This window comes from Pleurodeles waltl, chromosome 7, assembly GCF_031143425.1.
Source record: "Pleurodeles waltl isolate 20211129_DDA chromosome 7, aPleWal1.hap1.20221129, whole genome shotgun sequence".
Taxonomy (NCBI): Eukaryota; Metazoa; Chordata; class Amphibia; order Caudata; family Salamandridae; genus Pleurodeles; species Pleurodeles waltl.
The window spans coordinates 1,122,157,193-1,122,170,471 of record NC_090446.1 but is presented as its reverse complement, the minus strand read 5'-3'; the positions used below and the strand labels follow the sequence as shown (position 1 = coordinate 1,122,170,471).

The following is a 13,279-nucleotide window of genomic DNA, read 5'->3' as shown; positions in this document are numbered from 1 at the left end:
TCTCACAAACCATGTAATAATTTGTTCAAAAAAAGGCATGACATTTCTGAGTCATATTAAAAATGATGTGTAAATATGCAGATAGAGTCTATCTTTCCAGTAATGATCTACAGTGTGCAAAAAGTAAACCTTTTGCCATAAGTATCTCCTTTCTGCTAAGCACCGATCATTAAAAATCTCACCATAAATAAGTATATCAGAAGAAGGAAATGCTAGTTCGGGTTGATGTTGTTAGAACTGCAAGTGCAGTTGTATTCCTTGAGCTGCCATGATGTTTCCTGCTGACTCGAGCAGTGGGCATTTTGTTGTGACATGTGAAGTGAAGTTAGGAGAGTTTAGCGTCTGCATTGTGTTGTTCTTCCAGGTGAGGGTATATTAGATATTTGAATAGTTGTAAGGACTTTAAAGAGAGGGGAGTTATCCATGGATTGCTTGTTGTGAATGTATTGTATAAGTGATTCCATAGACTTAAACTGCGGTAGAGACCACATGATAGGGAGTGGATCTTGTATTTGGAGGACAGGGGAAAGCAGTATCATCATGGCCCCAGTGGCCTAATGGATAAAGCACTGGCCTCCTAAGCCAGTGATTGTGGGTTCAAGTCCCATCTGGGGTGAAACTCTGTACATTCAGCTCTTGACTTTTACATTTTCAAAGCACAAACCACACAATTCAGCCCTTTCTGTACATAGACTTTGCAGCTATGGAACATCAATCTACCTTCAAAACACAAGTGCTGGAACTCAAAAACATTTGTCTACATATCCTACTCTTGGGCCCAGTCTGGAGAATGGGATTTCAACCCACCGTTCTGGCTAGACATTTTTAATGTCCTCCTTTGGATAGCACTCGCAGGCAGTCTCCCATTTAGCATTAAAACATGTACTTATTTTACCACTTGAATGTATAAACTGTTGAATAATTAAAAATACCATGTGAAACTGCTATGTTGATAAAGAAGTATTTCTCGAAAAAAGTGCAGCAGATGGGAAGACAGTGCACCCTATTTTATGCTACTATCGCTGGGCCCCTAGTCTTAGAAACCAAACTGAGTTTAGGGAGGGCAGGGTGGTGTTTCAATGATGGCAGTTAAATAGATTTTTCAAAACACCCGGGGTGTTGTTAGACTGAGAAGTTGATGGGACACCTGTGAAAGGCAGCTTTACTTGTCTGCTTTTAGTTGATGTAGATTGTATGTCCTGTTTAACAACCTTTGGTTTCAACAAGGACATTAGAGAGATATTGGGACACTGCCTGGGATGCTTGTCCTCTCTCTATTTTGAAAATTTGCCATGCCAACTAAGGGCCAAGGCAGACGTTTAGTTTTAGCCTTGCCCAACTCTAATTTTCCAAACCTAGAGCATACATTTGGCGCAGATTGTAATACTTTGTTAGTACTACCTGTTGTTCCCTTAAGAGTGCATATATTGAGAACAAACAAGATGGCCAAATTATATCGTAGGAGTCTGCCACACCAGGTCCTTCACTCGTAAGAACAGTGGGACTGAAGCATGATGGATTAACTAGTTCCCTTAAATGCAGCCATTTCAAACTTTAATCACCACAGCTGGGGACTCTTTAAAGGTGATATGAACTTCTTTTATACCTGAGTGGGAGCGACAAACATGTAGAATATGTGTCGTATTTTTAGAAAGTGTTTGTAGCTATTGGTTAACAGTACTCCTGTGCAACCCCGTTGGCCTAATGGGTAAGGCAGTCAAATACTCACAAAGGGGTTGTGGGTTTGAGTTCTTTCTGGGGTGGAAGAAGATGTATTTTGGAGATGTTTATCTAGTTTCCTAAGCGTCTTCCTTCTTAACAACATTAGCACTGAAGCGTGCTGATAAAATAACCAATTCCAACAAACTTTACTCCGCCACCTGTTCAAGTACCACAGCAGAGCATTTTCTCCACTGCTAGGATAGGAATGGAGAAATGTGCTTGTTTTATGTCTGAGCAGAAAAGATATATGTTTGAATGGATGTGTGGGATAAAACACACCCTGTCGTATGTTGTAAAGGTATTGCAAGTTGTGGAGTAGCTTAGTGATCACATAGAGGAAAGTGGGTGAAGACAGAATTCCTCAGTGGGGTGAATGAACTCAGAGGTGACTTGCGTTATCCTTTTTATGTATGACAAAGCTACTTTATTTCTTACTGCACATTTCAATGCCATCACTCAAAAAAAACAAAAAATTCCTAGTCTTTTGTTGTTTCATATGGAAGATTATGTTTTCAGGCATGGAGAATGAAAGCAGAAGCTGTAGTGCTGAATTAGACGTTCTCACAAACCATGTAATAATTTGTTCAAAAAAAGGCATGACATTTCTGAGTCATATTAAAAATGATGTGTAAATATGCAGATAGAGTCTATCTTTCCAGTAATGATCTACAGTGTGCAAAAAGTAAACCTTTTGCCATAAGTATCTCCTTTCTGCTAAGCACCGATCATTAAAAATCTCTCTATAAATATGTATATCAGAAGAAGGAAATGCTAGTTCGGGTTGATGTTGTTAGAACTGCAAGTGCAGTTGTATTCCTTGAGCTGCTTTGATGTTTCCTGCTGGCTCGAGCAGTGGGCATTTTGTTGTGACATGTGAAGTGAAGTTAGGAGAGTTTAGCGTCCGCATTGTGTTGTTCTTCCAGGTGAGGGTATATTAGATATTTGAATAGTTGTAAGGACTTTAAAGAGAGGGGAGTTATCCATGGATTGCTTGTTGTGAATGTATTGTATAAGTGATTCCATAGACTTAAACTGCGGTAGAGACCACATGATAGGGAGTGGATCTTGTATTTGGAGGACAGGGGAGAGCAGTATCAACGTGGCCCCAGTGGCCTAATGGATAAGGCACTGGCCTCCTAAGCCAGGGATTGTGGGTTCAAGTCCCATCTGTGTTGAAACTCTGTACATTCAGCTCTTGACTTTTACATTTTCAAAGCACAAACCACACAAATCAGCCCTTGCTTTACATAGACTTTGCAGCTATGGAACATCAATCTACCTTCAAAACACAAGTGCTGGAACTCAAAAACATTTGCCTACATATCCTACTCTTGGGCCCAGTCTGGAGAATGGGATTTCAACCCACCTTTCTGGCTAGACATTTTTTATGTCCTCCTTTGGATAGCACTCGCAGGCAGTCTCCCATTTAGCATTAAAACATGTACTTATTTCACCACTTGAATGTATAAACTGTTGAATAATTAAAAATACCATGTGAAACTGCTATGTTGATAAAGAAGTATTTCTCGAAAAAAGTGCAGCAGATGGGAAGACAGTGCACCCTATTTTATGCTACTATCGCTGGGCCCCTAGTCTTAGAAACCAAACTGAATTTAGGGAGGGCAGGGTGGTGTTTCAATGATGGCAGTTAAATAGATTTTTCAAAACACCCGGGGTGTTGTTAGACTGAGAAGTTGATGGGACACCTGTGAAAGGCAGCTTTACTTGTCTGCTTTTAGTTGATGTAGATTGTATGTCCTGTTTAACAACCTTTGGTTTCAACAAGGGCATTAGAGAGATATTGGGACACTGCCTGGGATGCTTGTCCTTTCTCTATTTTGAAAATTTGCCATGCCAACTAAGGGCCAAGGCAGACGTTTAGTTTTAGCCTTGCCCAACTCTAATTTTCCAAACCTAGAGCATACATTTGGCGCAGATTGTAATACTTTGTTAGTACTACCTGTTGTTCCCTTAAGAGTGCATATATTGAGAACAAACAAGATGGCCAAATTATATCGTAGGAGTCTGCCACACCAGGTCCTTCACTCGTAAGAACAGTGGGACTGAAGCATGATGGATTAACTAGTTCCCTTAAATGCAGCCATTTCAAACTTTAATCACCACAGCTGGGTACTCTTTAAAGGTGATATGAACTTCTTTTATACCTGAGTGGGAGCGAAAAACATGTAGAAGATGTGTCGTATTTTTAGAAAGTGTTTGTAGCTATTGGTTAACAGCACTCCTGTGCAACCCCGTTGGCCTAATGGGTAAGGCAGTCAAATACTCACAAAGGGATTGTGGGTTTGAGTTCTTTCTGGGGTGGAAGAAGATGTATTTTGGAGATGTTTATCCAGTTTCCTAAGCGTCTTCCTTCTTAACAACATTAGCACTGAAGCGTGCTGATAAAATAACCAATTCCAACAAACTTTACTTCCGCCACCTGTTCAAGTACCACAGCAGAGCATTTTCTCCACTGCTAGGATAGGAATGGAGAAATGTGCTTGTTTTATGTCTGAGCAGAAAAGATATATGTTTGAATGGATGTGTGGGATAAAACACACCCTGTCGTATGTTGTAAAGGTATTGCAAGTTGTGGAGTAGCTTAGTGATCACATAGAGGAAAGTGGGTGAAGACAGAATTCCTCTGTGGGGTGAATGAACTCGGAGGTGACTTGCGTTATCCTTTTTATGTATGACAAAGCTACTTTATTTCTTACTGCACATTTCAATGCCATCACTCAAAAAAAACAAAAAATTCCTAGTCTTTTGTTGTTTCATATGGAAGATTATGTTTTCAGGCATGGAGAATGAAAGCAGAAGCTGTAGTGCTGAATTAGACGTTCTCACAAACCATGTAATAATTTGTTCAAAAAAAGGCATGACATTTCTGAGTCATATTAAAAATGATGTGTAAATATGCAGATAGAGTCTATCTTTCCAGTAATGATCTACAGTGTGCAAAAAGTAAACCTTTTGCCATAAGTATCTCCTTTCTGCTAAGCACCGATCATTAAAAATCTCTCTATAAATATGTATATCAGAAGAAGGAAATGCTAGTTCGGGTTGATGTTGTTAGAACTGCAAGTGCAGTTGTATTCCTTGAGCTGCTTTGATGTTTCCTGCTGGCTCGAGCAGTGGGCATTTTGTTGTGACATGTGAAGTGAAGTTAGGAGAGTTTAGCGTCCGCATTGTGTTGTTCTTCCAGGTGAGGGTATATTAGATATTTGAATAGTTGTAAGGACTTTAAAGAGAGGGGAGTTATCCATGGATTGCTTGTTGTGAATGTATTGTATAAGTGATTCCATAGACTTAAACTGCGGTAGAGACCACATGATAGGGAGTGGATCTTGTATTTGGAGGACAGGGGAGAGCAGTTTCAATGTTGCCCCAGTGGCCTAATGGATAAGGCACTGGCCTCCTAAGCCAGGGATTGTGGGTTCAAGTCCCATCTGGGGTGAAACTCTGTACATTCAGCTCTTGACTTTTACATTTTCAAAGCACAAACCACGCAAGTCAGCCCTTGCTTTACATAGACTTTGCAGCTATGGAACATCAATCTACCTTCAAAACACAAGTGCTGGAACTCAAAAACATTTGCCTACATATCCTACTCTTGGGCCCAGTCTGGAGAATGGGATTTCAACCCACCTTTCTGGCTAGACATTTTTTATGTCCTCCTTTGGATAGCACTCGCAGGCAGTCTCCCATTTAGCATTAAAACATGTACTTATTTCACCACTTGAATGTATAAACTGTTGAATAATTAAAAAACCATGTGAAACTGCTATGTTGATAAAGAAGTATTTCTCGAAAAAAGTGCAGCAGATGGGAAGACAGTGCACCCTATTTTATGCTACTATCGCTGAGCCCCTAGTCTTAGAAACCAAACTGAGTTTAGGGAGGGCAGGGTGGTGTTTCAATGATGGCAGTTAAATAGATTTTTCAAAACACCCGGGGTGTTGTTAGACTGAGAAGTTGATGGGACACCTGTGAAAGGCAGCTTTACTTGTCTGCTTTTAGTTGATGTAGATTGTATGTCCTGTTTAACAACCTTTGGTTTCAACAAGGACATTAGAGAGATATTGGGACACTGCCTGGGATGCTTGTCCTCTCTCTATTTTGAAAATTTGCCATGCCAACTAAGGGCCAAGGCAGACGTTTAGTTTTAGCCTTGCCCAACTCTAATTTTCCAAACCTAGAGCATACATTTGGCGCAGATTGTAATACTTTGTTAGTACTACCTGTTGTTCCCTTAAGAGTGCATATATTGAGAACAAACAAGATGGCCAAATTATATCGTAGGAGTCTGCCACACCAGGTCCTTCACTCGTAAGAACAGTGGGACTGAAGCATGATGGATTAACTAGTTCCCTTAAATGCAGCCATTTCAAACTTTAATCACCACAGCTGGGGACTCTTTAAAGGTGATATGAACTTCTTTTATACCTGAGTGGGAGCGAAAAACATGTAGAAGATGTGTCGTATTTTTAGAAAGTGTTTGTAGCTATTGGTTAACAGCACTCCTGTGCAACCCCGTTGGCCTAATGGGTAAGGCAGTCAAATACTCACAAAGGGATTGTGGGTTTGAGTTCTTTCTGGGGTGGAAGAAGATGTATTTTGGAGATGTTTATCTAGTTTCCTAAGCGTCTTCCTTCTTAACAACATTAGCACTGAAGCGTGCTGATAAAATAACCAATTCCAACAAACTTTACTCCGCCACCTGTTCAAGTACCACAGGAGAGCATTTTCTCCACTGCTAGGATAGGAATGGAGAAATGTGCTTGTTTTATGTCTGAGCAGAAAAGATATATGTTTGAATGGATGTGTGGGATAAAACACACCCTGTCGTATGTTGTAAAGGTATTGCAAGTTGTGGAGTAGCTTAGTGATCACATAGAGGAAAGTGGGTGAAGACAGAATTCCTCTGTGGGGTGAATGAACTCGGAGGTGACTTGCGTTATCCTTTTTATGTATGACAAAGGTACTTTATTTCTTACTGCACATTTCAATGCCATCACTCAAAAAACCCAAAAAATTCCTAGTCTTTTGTTGTTTCATATGGAAGATTATGTTTTCAGGCATGGAGAATGAAAGTAGAAGCTGTAGTGCTGAATTAGACGTTCTAACAAACCATGTAATAATTTGTTCAAAAAAAGGCATGACATTTCTGAGTCATATTAAAAATGATGTGTAAATATGCAGATAGAGTCTATCTTTCCAGTAATGATCTACAGTGTGCAAAAAGTAAACCTTTTGCCATAAGTATCTCCTTTCTGCTAAGCACCGATCATTAAAAATCTCTCTATAAATATGTATATCAGAAGAAGGAAATGCTAGTTCGGGTTGATGTTGTTAGAACTGCAAGTGCAGTTGTATTCCTTGAGCTGCTTTGATGTTTCCTGCTGGCTCGAGCAGTGGGCATTTTGTTGTGACATGTGAAGTGAAGTTAGGAGAGTTTAGCGTCCGCATTGTGTTGTTCTTCCAGGTGAGGGTATATTAGATATTTGAATAGTTGTAAGGACTTTAAAGAGAGGGGAGTTATCCATGGATTGCTTGTTGTGAATGTATTGTATAAGTGATTCCATAGACTTAAACTGCGGGAGAGACCATATGATAGGGAGTGGATCTTGTATTTGGAGGACAGAGGAGAGCTGTATCAACGTGGCCCCAGTGGCCTAATGGATAAGGCGCTGGCCTCCTAAGCCAGGGATTGTGGCTTCAAGTCCCATCTGGGTTGAAACTCTGTACAATCAGCTCTTGACTTTTACATTTTCAAAGCACAAACCACACAATTCAGCCCTTGCTTTACATAGACTTTGCAGCTATGGAACATCAATTTACCTTCAAAACACAAGTGCTGGAACTCAAAAACATTTACCTACATATCCTACTCTTGGGCCCAGTCTGGAGAATGGGATTTCAACCCACCTTTCTGGCTAGACATTTTTTATGTCCTCCTTTGGATAGCACTCGCAGGCAGTCTCCCATTTAGCATTAAAACATGTACTTATTTCACCGCTTGAATGTATAAACTGTTGAATAATTAAAAATACCATGTGAAACTGCTATGTTGATAAAGAAGTATTTCTCAAAAAAAGTGCAGCGGATGGGAAGACAGTGCACCCTATTTTATGCTACTATCGCTGGGCCCCTAGTCTTAGAAACCAAACTGAGTTTAGGGAGGGCAGGGTGGTGTTTCAATGATGGCAGTTAAATAGATTTTTCAAAACACCCGGGGTGTTGTTAGACTGAGAAGTTGATGGGTCACCTGTGAAAGGCAGCTTTACTTGTCTGCTTTTAGTGGATGTAGATTGTATGTCCTGTTTAACAACCTTTGGTTTCAACAAGGACATTAGAGAGATATTGGGACACTGCCTGGGATGCTTGTCCTCTCTCTATTTTGAAAATTTGCCATGCCAACTAAGGGCCAAGGCAGACGTTTAGTTTTAGCCTTGCCCAACTCTAATTTTCCAAACCTAGAGCATACATTTGGCGCAAATTGTAATACTTTGTTAGTACTACCTATTGTTCCCTTAAGAGTGCATATATTGTGAACAAACAAGATGGCCAAATTATACCGTAGGAGTCTGCCACACCAGGTCCTTCACTCGTAAGAACAGTGGGACTGAAGCATGATGGATTAACTAGTTCCCTTAAATGCAGCCATTTCAAACTTTAATCACCACAGCTGGGGACTCTTTAAAGGTGATATGAACTTCTTATATACCTGAATGGGAGCGACAAACATGTAGAATATGTGTCGTATTTTTAGAAAGTGTTTGTAGCTATTGGTTAACAGCATTCTTGTGCAACCCCGTTGGCCTAATGGGTAAGGCCGTCAAATACTCACAAAGGGATTGTGGGTTTGAGTTCTTTCTGGGGTGGAAGAAGATGTATTTTGGAGATGTTTATCTAGTTTTCTAAGCGTCTTCCTTCTTAACAACATTAGCACTGAAGCGTGCTGATAAAATAACCAATTCCAACAAACTTTACTCCGCCACCTGTTCAAGTACCACAGCAGAGCATTTTCTCCACTGCTAGGATAGGAATGGAGAAATGTGCTTGTTTTATGTCTGAGCAGAAAAGATATATGTTTGAATGGATGTGTGGGATAAAACACACCCTGTCGTATGTTGTAAAGGTATTGCAAGTTGTGGAGTAGCTTAATGATCACATAGAGGAAAGTGGGTGAAGACAGAATTCCTCTGTGGGGTGAATGAACTCGGAGGTGACTTGCGTTATCCTTTTTATGTATGACAAAGGTACTTTATTTCTTACTGCACATTTCAATACCATCACTCAAAAAAAACAAAAAATTCCTACTCTTTTGTTGTTTCATATGGAAGATTATGTTTTCAGGCATGGAGAATGAAAGCAGAAGTTGTAGTGCTGAATTAGACGTTCTCACAAACCATGTAATAATTTGTTCAAAAAAAGGCATGACATTTCTGAGTCATATTAAAAATGATGTGGAAATATGCAGATAGAGTCTATCTTTCCAGTATTGATCTACAGTGTGCAAAAAGTAAACCTTTTGCCATAAGTATCTCCTTTCTGCTAAGCACCGATCATTAAAAATCTCTCTATAAATATGTATATCAGAAGAAGGAAATGCTAGTTCGGGTTGATGTTGTTAGAACTGCAAGTGCAGTTGTATTCCTTGAGCTGCTTTGATGTTTCCTGCTGGCTCGAGCAGTGGGCATTTTGTTGTGACATGTGAAGTGAAGTTAGGAGAGTTTAGCGTCCGCATTGTGTTGTTCTTCCAGGTGAGGGTATATTAGATATTTGAATAGTTGTAAGGACTTTAAAGAGAGGGGAGTTATCCATGGATTGCTTGTTGTGAATGTATTGTATAAGTGATTCCATAGACTTAAACTGCGGGAGAGACCATATGATAGGGAGTGGATCTTGTATTTGGAGGACAGAGGAGAGCTGTATCAACGTGGCCCCAGTGGCCTAATGGATAAGGCACTGGCCTCCTAAGCCAGGGATTGTGGCTTCAAGTCCCATCTGGGGTGAAACTCTGTACAATCAGCTCTTGACTTTTACATTTTCAAAGCACAAACCACACAATTCAGCCCTTGCTTTACATAGACTTTGCAGCTATGGAACATCAATCTACCTTCAAAACACAAGTGCTGGAACTCAAAAACATTTACCTACATATCCTACTCTTGGGCCCAGTCTGGAGAATGGGATTTCAACCCACCTTTCTGGCTAGACATTTTTTATGTACTCCTTTGGATAGCACTCGCAGGCAGTCTCCCATTTAGCATTAAAACATGTACTTATTTCACCGCTTGAATGTATAAACTGTTGAATAATTAAAAATACCATGTGAAACTGCTATGTTGATAAAGAAGTATTTCCAAAAAAAGTGCAGCGGATGGGAAGACAGTGCACCCTATTTTATGCTACTATCGCTGGGCCCCTAGTCTTAGAAACCAAACTGAGTTTAGGGAGGGCAGGGTGGTGTTTCAATGATGGCAGTTAAATAGATTTTTCCAAACACCCGGGGTGTTGTTAGACTGAGAAGTTGATGGGTCACCTGTGAAAGGCAGCTTTACTTGTCTGCTTTTAGTGGATGTAGATTGTATGTCCTGTTTAACAACCTTTGGTTTCAACAAGGACATTAGAGAGATATTGGGACACTGCCTGGGATGCTTGTCCTCTCTCTATTTTGAAAATTTGCCATGCCAACTAAGGGCCAAGGCAGACGTTTAGTTTTAGCCTTGCCCAACTCTAATTTTCCAAAACTAGAGGATACATTTGGCGCAAATTGTAATACTTTGTTAGTACTACCTATTGTTCCCTTAAGAGTGCATATATTGTGAACAAACAAGATGGCCAAATTATATCGTAGGAGTCTGCCACACCAGGTCCTTCACTCGTAAGAACAGTGGGACTGAAGCATGATGGATTAACTAGTTCCCTTAAATGCAGCCATTTCAAACTTTAATCACCACAGCTGGGGACTCTTTAAAGGTGATATGAACTTCTTTTATACCTGAGTGGGAGCGACAAACATGTAGAATATGTGTCGTATTTTTAGAAAGTGTTTGTAGCTATTGGTTAACAGCATTCTTGTGCAACCCCGTTGGCCTAATGGGTAAGGCCGTCAAATACTCACAAAGGGATTGTGGGTTTGAGTTCTTTCTGGGGTGGAAGAAGATGTATTTTGGAGATGTTTATCTAGTTTTCTAAGCGTCTTCCTTCTTAACAACATTAGCACTGAAGCGTGCTGATAAAATAACCAATTCCAACAAACTTTACTCCGCCACCTGTTCAAGTACCACAGCAGAGCATTTTCTCCACTGCTAGGATAGGAATGGAGAAATGTGCTTGTTTTATGTCTGAGCAGAAAAGATATATGTTTGAATGGATGTGTGGGATAAAACACACCCTGTCGTATGTTGTAAAGGTATTGCAAGTTGTGGAGTAGCTTAATGATCACATAGAGGAAAGTGGGTGAAGACAGAATTCCTCTGTGGGGTGAATGAACTCGGAGGTGACTGGCGTTATCCTTTTTATGTATGACAAAGGTACTTTATTTCTTACTGCACATTTCAATGCCATCACTCAAAAAAAACAAAAAATTCCTAGTCTTTTGTTGTTTCATATGGAAGATTATGTTTTCAGGCATGGAGAATGAAAGTAGAAGCTGTAGTGCTGAATTAGACGTTCTCACAAACCATGTAATAATTTGTTCAAAAAAAGGCATGACATTTCTGAGTCATATTAAAAATTATGTGTAAATATGCAGATAGAGTCTATCTTTCCAGTAATGATCTACAGTGTGCAAAAAGTAAACCTTTTGCCATAAGTATCTCCTTTCTGCTAAGCACCGATCATTAAAAATCTCTCTATAAATATGTATATCAGAAGAAGGAAATGCTAGTTCGGGTTGATGTTGTTAGAACTGCAAGTGCAGTTGTATTCCTTGAGCTGCTTTGATGTTTCCTGCTGGCTCGAGCAGTGGGCATTTTGTTGTGACATGTGAAGTGAAGTTAGGAGAGTTTAGCGTCCGCATTGTGTTGTTCTTCCAGGTGAGGGTATATTAGATATTTGAATAGTTGTAAGGACTTTAAAGAGAGGGGAGTTATCCATGGATTGCTTGTTGTGAATGTATTGTATAAGTGATTCCATAGACTTAAACTGCGGTAGAGACCACATGATAGGGAGTGGATCTTGTATTTGGAGGACAGGGGAGAGCAGTTCCAATGTGGCCCCAGTGGCCAAATGGATAAGGCACTGGCCTCCTAAGCCAGGGATTGTGGGTTCAAGTCCCATCTGGGGTGAAATTCTGTACATTCAGCTCTTGACTTTTACATTTTCAAAGCACAAACCACACAAGTCAGCCCTTGCTTTACATAGACTTTGCAGCTATGGAACATCAATCTACCTTCAAAACACAAGTGCTGGAACTCAAAAACATTTGCCTACATATCCTACTCTTGGGCCTAGTCTGGAGAATGGGATTTCAACCCACCTTTCTGGCTAGACATTTTTTATGTCCTACTTTGGATAGCACTCGCAGGCAGTCTCCCATTTAGCATTAAAACATGTACTTATTTCACCACTTGAATGTATAAACTGTTGAATAATTAAAAATACCATGTGAAACTGCTATGTTGATAAAGAATTATTTCTCGAAAAAAGTGCAGCAGATGGGAAGACAGTGCACCCTATTTTATGCTACTATCGCTGGGCCCCTAGTCTTAGAAACCAAACTGAGTTTAGGGAGGTGCAGGGTGGTGTTTCAACGATGGCAGTTAAATAGATTTTTCAAAACACCCGGGGTGTTGTTAGACTGAGAAGTTGATGGGACACCTGTGAAAGGCAGCTTTACTTGTCTGCTTTTAGTTGATGTAGATTGTATGTCCTGTTTAACAACCTTTGGTTTCAACAAGGACATTAGAGAGATGTTGGGACACTGCCTGGGATGCTTGTCCTCTCTCTATTTTGAAAATTTGCCATGCCAACTAAGGGCCAAGGCAGACGTTTAGTTTTAGCCTTGCCCAACTCTAATTTTCCAAACCTAGAGCATACATTTGGCGCAGATTGTAATACTTTGTTAGTACTACCTGTTGTTCCCTTAAGAGTGCATATATTGAGAACAAACAAGATGGCCAAATTATATCGTAGGAGTCTGCCACACCAGGTCCTTCACTCGTAAGAGCAGTGGGACTGAAGCATGATGGATTAACTAGTTCCCTTAAATGCAGCCATTTCAAACTTTAATCACCACAGCTGGGGACTCTTCAAAGGTGATATGAACTTCTTTTATACCTGAGTGGGAGCGACAAACATGTAGAATATGTGTCGTATTTTTAGAAAGTGTTTGTAGCTATTGGTTAACAGCACTCCTGTGCAACCCCGTTGGCCTAATGGGTAAGGCAGTCAAATACTCTCAAAGGGATTGTGGGTTTGAGTTCTTTCTGGGGTGGAAGAAGATGTATTTTGGAGATGTTTATCTAGTTTCCTAAGCGTCTTCCTTCTTAACAACATTAGCACTGAAGCGTGCTCATAAAATAACCAATTCCAACAAACTTTACTC

At 40.2% G+C, this 13,279-nt stretch overlaps 4 non-coding genes across 4 annotated transcripts; all 4 read left to right on the top strand.

Annotated features, from left to right (window-relative positions):
• Positions 1–543: 543 nt before the first annotated feature.
• Positions 544–616, top strand: TRNAR-CCU (transfer RNA arginine (anticodon CCU)). The gene has a single exon. It is a non-coding gene; the product is annotated as a tRNA-Arg (tRNA).
• Positions 617–5,106: 4,490 nt separating this feature from the next.
• On the top strand, positions 5,107–5,179 carry TRNAR-CCU (transfer RNA arginine (anticodon CCU)). Its single transcript has one exon. It is a non-coding gene; the product is annotated as a tRNA-Arg (tRNA).
• Positions 5,180–9,667: 4,488 nt separating this feature from the next.
• Positions 9,668–9,740, top strand: TRNAR-CCU (transfer RNA arginine (anticodon CCU)). The gene has a single exon. It is a non-coding gene; the product is annotated as a tRNA-Arg (tRNA).
• Positions 9,741–11,947: 2,207 nt separating this feature from the next.
• Positions 11,948–12,020, top strand: TRNAR-CCU (transfer RNA arginine (anticodon CCU)). Its single transcript has one exon. It is a non-coding gene; the product is annotated as a tRNA-Arg (tRNA).
• The last annotated feature ends 1,259 nt before the right edge of the window (positions 12,021–13,279 follow it).